We start from the raw sequence: 10645 nt of genomic DNA, 5'->3' as shown, positions 1-10645 counted from the left end.
GACTTGCACGTATATACGCCCAGATGGCTTGAAGTAACTGAAGAATCACAAAAGAAGTGCAAATACCCTGCCCCACCTTTACTGATGACATTCCACCACAAAAGAAGTGAAAATGGCTGGTCCTTGCCTTAAGTGATGATATTATCCTGTGAAATTCCTTTTCCTGGCTCATCCTGGCTCAAAAAGCTCCCCCACTGAGCACCTTGTGACCCCCCACTCCTGGCGCCAGAGAACAACCCCCTTTTGACTGTAATTTTCCTTTACCTACCCAAATCCTATAAAACGGCCCCACCTTTATCTCCCTTCGCTGACTCTCTTTTTGGACTCAGCCCGCCTGCATCCAGGTGAAATAAACAGCTTTATTGCTCACACAAAGCCTGTTTGGTGGTCTCTTCACACGGATGCGCATGACATTTTGGTGCTGTGACTCCGATCAGGGGACCTCCCTTGGGAGATCAATCCCCTGTCCTCCTGCTCTTTGCTCCGTGAGAAAGATCCACCTATGACCTCTTGTCCTCAGACCAACCAGCCCAAGGAACATCTCACCAATTTTAAATCGGGTAAGCGGCCCCTTTTTTACTCTCTTCTCCAGCGTCTCTCACTATCCCTCAACCTCTTTCTCCTTTCAGTCTTGGCACCACCCTTCAATCTCTCCCTTCTCTTAATTTCAATTCCTTTCATTTTCTGGTAGAGACAAAGGAGACACGTTTTATCTGTGGACCCAAAATGCTGGCGCCGGTCACCGACTGGGGAAGGCAGCCTTCCCTTGGTGTTTAATCATTGCAGGGACGCCTCTCTGATTACTCACTCACGTTTCAGAGGTGTCTGACCACGCTGCAGGGATGCCTGCCTTTGTCCTTCACCCTAAGCGGCAAGTCCCTCTTTTCTGGGAGGGGCAAGCACCCCAACCCCTACCCTCCCTGTCTCTACCCCTTCTTTCCTTTTCTGGGGGAGGGGCAAACACCTCGACCCCTTCTCTGTTTCTACCCCTTCTCTGCTTTTCTGGGGGAGGGGCAAGTACCCCGACCTCTTATTTTTGTGCCCCAGTCCCTTAGTTCCTGATCCCTTTCCCACTTTTCTGGAGGGCAAGAACCCCCGAACTCCTTTCCTCCGTATCTCTACTCTCTCTTTTCTCTGGGCTTGCCTCCTTCACTATGGGCGACCTTCCACCCTCCATTCCTCCTTCTTCTCCCTTAGTCTGTGTTCTCAAGAACTTAAACCCTCTTCAACTCACACTTGACCTAAAACCTAAACCCTTATCTTCTTCTAAATCACTGCTTGGCCCCAATACAAACTCCACAATGGCTCTAAATAGCCAGAAAACGGCACTTTCAATTTCTCCGTCCTACAAGATCTAAATAATTGTCGTAAAATGGGCAAACAGTATGAGGTGCCTGACATCCAGGCATTCTTTTACACATCGGTCCCTCCCTAGTCTCTGTTCCCAAGGCAACTCGTCCCAAATCTTCCTTCTTTCCCTCCCGCCTGTCCCCTCAACCCCAGCCCCAAGCGTCGCTGAGTCTTTCTAATCTTCCTTTCTACAGACCCATCTGACCTCTTCCCTCCTCACCAGGCCCAGCTAGGTCCCAATTTTTCCTCAGCCTTCGCTCCACTACCCTGTAATCCTTTTATCACCTCCCCTCCTCATACCTGGTCTGGCTTACAGTTTTGTTCCACGACTAGCCCTCCCCCACCTGTCCAGCAATTTCCTCTTAAAAAGTGGCTAGAGCTAAAGGCATAGTCACGGTTAATGTTCCTGTTTCTTTATCCAACCTCTCCCAAATCAGTTAGCATTTAGGCTCTTTTTCATCAAATATGAAAAACTTAGTCCAATTCATGGCCTGTTTAGCAGCAACCCTAAGACGCTTTTCAGCCCTAGACCCTGAAAGGTCAGAAGGCCATCTTATTCTTAATATGCATTTTATTTTATTACCCAATCTGCTCCCAACATTAAATAAAGCTCCAAAAATTAAATTCCAGCCCTCAAACCCCACAACAGGACTTAATGAACCTCGCCTTCAAGGTGTACAATAATAGAGTAAAGGCAGCCAAGTAGCAACTTATTTCTGAGTTGCAATTCCTTGCCTCCACTGTGAGACAAACCCCAGCCACATCTCCAGCACACAACTCCAAATGCCTGAACCGCAGCTGCCACGGGTTCCTCCAGAACCTCCTCCCCCAGGAGCTTGCTACAAGTGCCGGAAATCTGGCCACTGGGCCAAGGAGTGCCCGCAGCCCGGGATTCCTCCTAAGCCGTGTCCCACCTGTGCGGGACCCTACTGGAAATCGGACTGTCCAACTCGCCCCTCAGCCACTCCCAGAGCCCCTGGAGCTCTGGCCCAGGGCTGTCTGACTGACTCCTTCCCAGATATTCTCGGCTTAGCAGCTGAAGATCGACGCTGCCACATCGCCTCGGAAGCCTCCTGGACCATCACAGACGCTTTGGGTAACTCTTACAGTGGAGGGTAAGTCCATCCCCTTCTTAATCAATACAGAGGCTACCTTCTTTTCAAGGGCCTGTTTCCCTTGCCTCCATAACTGTTGCGGGTGTTGACGGCCAGGCTGCTAAACCTCTTAAAACCCCCCAATGGTGCCAATTTGGACAACATTCTTTTATGCACTCCTTTTTAGTTATCCCCACCTGCCCAGCTCCCTTATTAGGTTGAGACATTTTAAATTGTCTGCTTCCCTGACTATTCCTGGGCTACAGCCACACCTCATTGCTGCCTTTTCCCCCAGTTCAAAGCCTCCTTCGCATCCTCCTCTTTGTATCCCCCCACCTTAAACCACAAGTATAGGATACCTCTCCTTGGCGACTGATCATGCATCCCTTACCATCTCATTAAAACCCAATCACCCTTACTCCGCTCAATGCCAATATCCCATCCCACAGCACGCTTTAAAAGGATTAAAGCCTGTTATCACTCACCTGCTACAGCATGGCCTTTTAAAGCCTATAAACTCTCCTTACAATTTCCCCATTTTACCTGTCCTAAAACCGGACAAGTCTTACAGATTAGTTCAAGATCTGCGCCTTATCAACCAAATTGTTTTGCCTATCCATCCTGTGGTGCCCAACCCGTACAACTCTTGTCCTCAATATCTTCCGCCACAACTCACTATTCCGTTCTTGATCTTAAAGATGCTTTTCTCACTATTCCTTTGCACCCTTCATCCCAGCCTCTCTTCACTTTCACTTAGACTGACCCTGACACCCATCAGGCTCAGCAAATTGCCTAGGCTGTACTGCTGCAAGGCCTCACGAACAGCCCCCATTACTTCAGTCAAGCCGAAATTTCTTCCTCATCTGTTATCTATCTCGGCATAATTCTCATAAATACACACTTACTCTCCCTGCTGATCATGTCCGGCTAATCTCCCAAACCCCAATCCCTTCTACAAAACAACAATTCCTTTCCTTCCTAGGCATTGTTAGTGCGGTCAGAATTCTTACACAAGATCAGCACCACATCCTACAGCCTTTCTGTCCAAACGGCCTTACTGTTTTAGCCTAGCCCTCATGTCTGCGCGCAGCGGCTGCCACTGCTTTAACACTGTTAGAGGCCCTAAAAAAATCACAAACTATGCTCAACTCTCTACAGTTCTCATAACTTCCAAAATCTATTTTCTTCCCCCAACCATTGCTCAGGACAATGCTTCTACTGATAAGTTAGCTAAAAAGGCAGCTAGCTTCCAACTTCTATCCCTCACGGCAGTTTTCCTCCTTCACATCGGCCACTCCCACCTACCCCCTCCCCCCGGCTGAAACTTCCACCTATTAATCTCTTCCCACACAAGGCAAACAGTTCCTAGACCAAGAAAATTATCTCCTTCCAGCCTCACAGGCCCATTCTATTCTGTTGTCATTTCATAACCTCTTCCATGTAGGTTACCAGCCGCTAGCCTGTCTCTTAGAACTTCTCATTTCCTTTCCGTCATGGAAATCTATCCTCAAGGAGATCACTTCTCAGTGTTCCATCTGCTATTCTACTACCCCTCAGGGATTGTTCAGGCCCCCTCCCTTTCCTACACATCAGGCTCGAGGATTTGCCCCTGCCCAGGACTGGCAAATTGACTTTGCTTACATGCCGCAAGTCAGAAAACTAAAATATCTCTTAGTCTGGGTAGACGCTTTCACTGAATGGGTAGAGGCCTTTCCCACAGGGTCTGAGAAGGCCACCGCGGTCATTTCAGACATAATTCCTTGATTTGGCCTTCCTACCTCTATACAGTCTGATAACAGACCAGCCTTTAATAGTCAAATCACCCAAGCCGTTTCTCAGGCTCTTGGTATTCAGTGAAACCTTTATATCTTTTACTGTCCTCAGTATTCAGGAAAGGTAGAACGGACTAATGGTCTTTTAAAAACACACCTCACCAAGCTCAGTCACCAACTTAAAAAGGACTAGACAATACTTTTACCACTTTCCCTTCTCAGAATTCAGGCCTGTCCTCGGAAAGCTACAGGTTCCAGCCCATTTGAGCTCCTGTGTGGATGCTCCTTTTTATCAGGTCCCAGTCTCATTCCAGACACCAGACCAACTTAGACTGCACCCCAAAAAACTTTCATCCCTACTGTCTTCCGTCTAGTCATACTCCTATTCACCGTTCTCAACTACTCATAAATGCCCTGCTCGTGTTTACACTGCTGGTTTACACTGTTTCTCCAAGCCAGCACAGCTGATATCTCCTGGTGCTATCCCAAGCCGCCACTCTAAATTCCCTCTTAAAGTAAATAAATGATCTTTGCTGGCAAGGCTATGCTGAGCCTCCTTGGGCACTCTCTAATTAGATGTCCTAGGTCCTCCCAATTCTTAGTCCTTTAATAGCTGTTTTCTCTCCTTCTCTTCCCTTGTGTCTTCCGTTTAGTTTTTCAATTCATACAAAACCGCATCCAGGCCGTCACCAATCGTTCAATATGACAAATGCTCCTTCTAACGACCCCACGATATCACCCCTACCACAGAATATTCCTTCAGCTTCGTCTCTCCCACTCTGGGTTCCCACGCCGCCCCTAATCCCGCTTGAAGCAGCCCTGAGAAACATCGCCCATTCTCCCTCCATACCACCCCCCAAAAATTTTCGCCGCCTAATTTTCAACACTTTTTGTTTTATTTTTCTTATTAATATAAGAAGGCAGGAATGTCAGGCCTCTGAGCCCAAGCCAAGCCATCGCATCCCCTGTGACTTGCACGTATACGCCCAGATGGCCTGAAGTAACTGAAGAATCACAAAAGAAGTGCAAATGCCCTGCCCCGCCTTAACTGATGACATTCCACCACAAAAGAAGTGAAAATGGCTGGTCCTTGCCTTAAGCGATGACATTGTCTTGTGAAATTCCTTTTCCTGGCTCATCCTGGCTCAAAAGCCTTCCCTACTGAGCACCTTGTAACCCCCACTCCTGCCCGCCAGAGAACAACCCCCTTTTGACTGTAATTTTCCATTACCTACCCAAATCCTATAAAACGGCCCCAGCCTTATCTCCCTTCGCTGACTCTCTTTTTGGACTCAGCCCACCTGCACCCAGGTGAAATAAATAGCCTTGTTGCTCACACAAAGCCTGTTTGGTGGTCTCTTCACACGGATGTGCATGACAGAAATAAATTAGTAAAACTGTCTGAAAAAAATCACCATTTTTTTAAGTTTTAAATAAAATCTGGAACTACAATCCCAAATGATATCAACAATAGAGTGGGAAGGAGTCCTGGTTATTTATTGTTGTAATAAACTTCCTTGGAATTCAGTGGTTTTAAAAATGATCATTTTATTTTACTCAGGATTTTGTGATGGGAATGCAGGAAGGGCTCAGCTGGCAGATCCATGTCACATCATCTGGAGTAGATAGGACTGGAACACCCACTTCCAGATGGCTCCTGCCCTCATTTCTTATTTTTTTATGCTCCTTGGCTTCTTGCTCCGCAAGATGTCTCATGTCCAGGGCCTCTCCACAGAGTTAAGACTTCCCACAGCATGATAGACCTAGAGAAACTGCACTTCTTCCATGGTAGCTAGCTTCATGAAAGCAGGAAGCAGAAGCTGCCAGTTAAGGGCTATACTTTGAACAGACATGTATGTCACTTCTGCCATAGTCTATTGGTCAACGTTATCATTGCCCCTTCCCAGATTCAAAATGGTGGAAAAATGGACTCCAACTTGGTGCAATGGGAGATAACCCTGTAGCAACCTTTGGGAAATAACATCTATTCCAGGGAATCTAGGGGAAGTAGAACAGATGGAAGCAAGCTTCATTTGAGGGGAGAGTTCTTGTTGTTTAACTAATTTTTTAGGAGAAAAGGTTGATTTATGTGTTGATAATTTAAGGATAACCCTTAAAATAAAAGAATGAAAACTATAACTTTCACAACAATATAGGAGAAAAAACTGAACAAAGGAAACTTGATCCAACAGAAGGCACAAAACAGAAAAATGAGAAATAAGGAGACTGCATGGTAAATAAGAGAAAAAATAAATCCACATTTATCAGTAATCACAATAAATCAAATAAAAGTTTAAGAATCTCAAATCTAGTGTTATGCTATTTACAAGAGATCCACTAAAACAAATATAATACAGAAAGGTTGATAATCAAAAGAAAGAAAAGTATGTAGGCAAAGATTACCAAAAGAAAATAATATACTTACTAACATCACAGAAGACAGAGATTAATGTGAAGACTATTTAAAAAGACAAAATAGAACATTTCATACTGAGAAAGAACAAACTGATAGAAGATATGATACAAACTTGTATAACCTCATTTTGATCAGGATAAATCAGTCTATGTTGAATGACAAAAAAAACCCTAAAATTTCAGTGGTGCAAGACAACGAATGTTTATTTTTCATTCACATTACAAGGGCAAATTTGAGTTTGTGAGGAACTCTACTCCAAAAATCACTCAGAGACTCCAACTGATGGAGGATCCACCACGTTGCAGCTCTGCATTCTGGGCCACGTGGCATCCTCAGTCAAGAGACATTGATAGGGAGGGATCTCATTCTAAAATACTTTGTCCCAAAAGTGGCACACATCACTTGACTCAGCCCATTGGCTAGAATTTGTAAAAAGAACTTACTTAATTGCCAGGGGGCCAGGAAAGTATGGCTTCTTGGATATTTGGTTAGCTGTAAATGTTTATGCCACAACCTTTAATGACATGGCCTATGAAGAAAAAATTACAAAGAATAAAGAGAAAAAAATGAAACTCCACTAACACAGTGGAAGATTTCAGCACATTTTCTCAGTGACCAAGCTAAAAATAATTTTGTGTCTGAAATTCTTCTATTAGAGAATAACTTATTTGAGTCTAAACCCTTTGATTTCTAGTAATTTCCTATTAAAATCTATTTGGTCACCCAGGGTGAACGAATGGAAAACACAGATTTTTTTTTTTTTTTTAAGTGACAGGGGTCTCACTATATTGCCTTGGGCTGGTCTTAAACTCCTGAGCTCAGGCGATCTGCCTGCCTTGGCCTCCCAAAGTGCTGGGATTACAGGCATGGGCCATTACACCCAGCTGCTCTTTCTTTCTTTCTTTCAACTCTGAGTGTATGTGGTTATCTCTAAGAGAAGATAGTGTGTTCGAAATTTTTATACACATTATGAGTTGCTAATTTTTTTACAATGAACTGACAGATTTTTACAATCAGCAAATGTGTTAAAGGTACTTCCATTTATTTTATTTTAAAAAGAACATTCCTTATTGATTGATCTATTAAACAAGTAGTCATTGATGCCATAGCTTCTGTCAGGCTCCCTGCTGGATAATGAAGGGCAAGAAGAATATGTGCTCAGAATCCAGAAAAAAATAAACAATTATAATGTTAAATAACCTGGCACAGTTTGCACACATGCTAATAAATGATGCTTTGTGAATGAAATGTAAAATGTAATCAAAACTCCATGGATTTCTGAGGGCCTTCACCAGCTAAGGTCTTCATGGACATAATCTTCTAACCTTCAATGGCTTCGGTAAGTAAGGGGTTAGGGGAGGAGAAAAGAGAAGAGAATGATTCAGATTATCCTTTCTGTTGTCCAAGGGTCTAGCACCCAGCTTTCTGGTCTTAGATCAAGACAAGTTCATTTTTAGAGACTGTGACAGTTTCCCAGGCTGAGGTAGAGGTGCTTACAGGCAAATGTGATTGCTTTTATTAAGTGGGAAGAAGTCTTTTCTTTCTAGAAGATTTATTATTTTCTGGGCACAGTTAAGTCTACCTCACAGGGAGTATAAACACGTCTTATAAGCTTTTCATTCCTTTCCATGAACTCCATGAACTGACACATGGATTTTCATATCAAAGCACAGAATCATAAACTGTTTATTTTAAAAAGGAAACTGAAGTTTTCCAGAACTTGCTAGCAGGGAAACTTTATTATGATGGAACCAGACCAAGATTGGCCATCCTCCCAAGACATCAGGAAATGCTGGCCACACCAAATGGTGACATGGGGAAAGTCAGCTGGGGAGAGGAGGGGCTGCTCCATGGCTCAGGCAGGCCTGGTTTAAGGATTTTGAAAGGCATAAGCTCTGGTTTTGAAATTCAGATGACCTCTCTGGGTCAGCCTCTCATCCAAGGCACAGTAATGCCTTTTTGGCAATTTCCCCCAAATTTAGAAGGTGATGCTACACACAGACAGAGTTTTGTTTTGCCTCCTGTTTTTTGTGGCATCAGCAGGACCTGCTTTCTTCTAGATACTAAATTGTTGCCATGTTGCTAATTACTATAATTTCTTACCCCCAGCCAGCTTTGCAGGGTTCAGAAAAATGTGCTGCTTGTTGCAGATTCCTGAATATGGAGGCTTACCAGAGCATCATCTCAGACAGGCCTTTCTTCCTGATGTAAATCCCATCATGATTTCTTTGAAAGTGGCCTCACTTCAAGTACTAGGGCCTTGTTCAGATATTTATCAAAATGTTCTAGATTCCTGCTCAACCAACCAGACGCTGAGGCATCCCTGTGCCAGGCCCCAGGACTGACATGCAGGAGTCAGAGAATGACCAGAAACCATTAACAGTATTGACTGAAGCTATTCCAACAGTTCATTGATCCAATTCATATTTAGTTGATGTTCACCGTGCCCATCTTACTGAGTATACAGGAAAAAAAAATCAACATCTCCTGGAATTTGAACCATATGAAAATTGATAAGACTGGTATGCAAATACTTCCAGAACAGTTCAAAAAAAGAATGTGGTAAGCTCTATAATGAAGTTAATTTTACAATGTGAAAAGCAAACTTCCAGGACCCCGACGCTTCCCTGATTACTTGTCTCTCTGAATTTTATGTGTTTGTTGCTTGTTGATTTGTTTACATGTGCATCTTCCCCATCACGCATGCATGAGACAACTGCTTTATTCACTAACATACATGACACACACACTTACTAATTGAAGAGAAGGAAAAGAGGGAGGGAATAGGGATAAAAGAAAGAGAACAGCAGAAAAGAAGGCAGCACACAGAGAAGTTAAAGGCTTTGTTTCTACAGATTGCCAAAATAAATCCCAACTCTGAGACATACAACTGTGTGACCTCAGGCAAATTACTTAGGCTCCCTGTGCCTTTGTTTCTGCATCTTAAAATTGGGAAAAATAATAGTATCTACTTCATTGAGTTGAACAAAAAGAACTGAGAAAGTATTTGTAGGCTTAGAACAGTCCCTGCATAAAATAAACCCTCAAAAACTATTCATTAAATTTTAAAAATCATAAAGGAAGGAAATACTAGTTGGGAAAAAGAAGGAAATGATTATCAGTGTGCTATTATTTTAGATCTTACTTGAAAGAGTCATTGGAATTAAATGAATGGTGATGGTTGAAAAGGCCACTTAGTATCAGTCAATTATAGGACATAATTGAAAAATAACAAGCAGACAGAATATCTGCAAGGGAGTAGGAGATAGGCTTAGAAAGTCAGTTGCCATCAGGGCCATAACAAGTGTCCTGACAAGAAGAGGCAGAGGGAGATTTTAAACACAGAGAGGGTCATGTGAAGACAGAGCGGAGATATGAAGATGCTGGCCTTGCCCATTCGAGTGATGTGGCCACAGCAGGAAATGCTAGGAGCCAATGGAAGTGGAAAGAGGCTCCCTTAGAGCCTCCAGAGGGATTGTGGCCCTTAGGACTCCTTGATTTCAGTCTCATGATACTGATATACGTCTTCTGGCCTCCAGAATTGTGAGATAATACATTTCTATTGTTACCAGCCACTACATTTGTGCTCATTTGTTGTAGCAGCCACAGGAAACTAATATAGAGATAAAGGGAAAAAACAATAAGATAAAGAAGATGCCTTAGATGAATATATGATTACAGATGGCCATGAGCTGAAACATAAACACCATTAAATTCTGCCACCTACAGTCCTAAAAGAATAACAAAACAAAAAATCTGTAATACCCACATAAAATGCCATTGTCAACTATATACCAAAGTTATTTAGACACTCCTCTTCAGACACACTTAGGTAATTTCAAATGTTGCCTTTAACACTTACTAAGCATAGTTAAGTGGAACAGCTACGTACCTTCTAGATTCTCACTTAGAGAAAAGACATAAGTAGACATGTCCCAAAAGAGGAAGTGCAACAGATTAACAAACATGTGGGAAAAGATTCAGCCTCCAGGAAATACTGTTTAAAACAATAA

This window comes from Chlorocebus sabaeus, chromosome 7 (genome assembly GCF_047675955.1).
Source record: "Chlorocebus sabaeus isolate Y175 chromosome 7, mChlSab1.0.hap1, whole genome shotgun sequence".
Classification (NCBI taxonomy): Eukaryota; Metazoa; Chordata; class Mammalia; order Primates; family Cercopithecidae; genus Chlorocebus; species Chlorocebus sabaeus.
Note: the sequence above shows the minus strand (reverse complement) of the source record.